Raw genomic sequence first — 634 nt, 5'->3', positions numbered from 1 at the left:
GATTACACATTTAGTAGTAACGACGACCATTCAGAGCACCAAGCTCAAAAGAAAGCGCTTACAGCTAGAAAGACTAATAACCATATTCAGGATGCAAACTACCAAAGTACAAACTGAGCTAACCAGAAGGGAACCAACACAAAACAGGACAATGAAAGAAGATCAGCTGCCGTCCCCTCTTTCCACTGCCCCTGATAGTTCAGTTGGTCTCCCCAAGTCTCATCTCCAGGCGATCCGGAGGAGTTCCCCACGCCGTTTGTCCAGCAACAAGATGCATCGTTGTAGTAGGACTGCTTGCCCATCGTCGCAGAGAACCTTCCACTGGTGCAAATAACAGCTTAGTTTTGCAAGAATGCAATTCACATTTCTCCTTTTTTGCGCCCCTGAAACAAAATTCATTCCTTAGTCTCCACAAGCTCCATAAGGTAGCAGATGTTACTAGATTCAGGACAACTTTATCTTTATGCATATGCCAAAAGGCCACAACTTTATCAAAACAGGATATGTTATCAATATTGAAAATTTCTGCAATAAAGTTCGAAACATGCTGGGCCACCATACATTCGAACATCAGATGTTGAACAGTTTCAGGTTCAGAGCAAAACAGGCAGGAAGGATCATCCACTTCCCTTCT

This window comes from Triticum aestivum, chromosome 2A, assembly GCF_018294505.1.
Source record: "Triticum aestivum cultivar Chinese Spring chromosome 2A, IWGSC CS RefSeq v2.1, whole genome shotgun sequence".
Classification (NCBI taxonomy): Eukaryota; Viridiplantae; Streptophyta; class Magnoliopsida; order Poales; family Poaceae; genus Triticum; species Triticum aestivum.
This window is presented reverse-complemented; position numbering follows the sequence as displayed.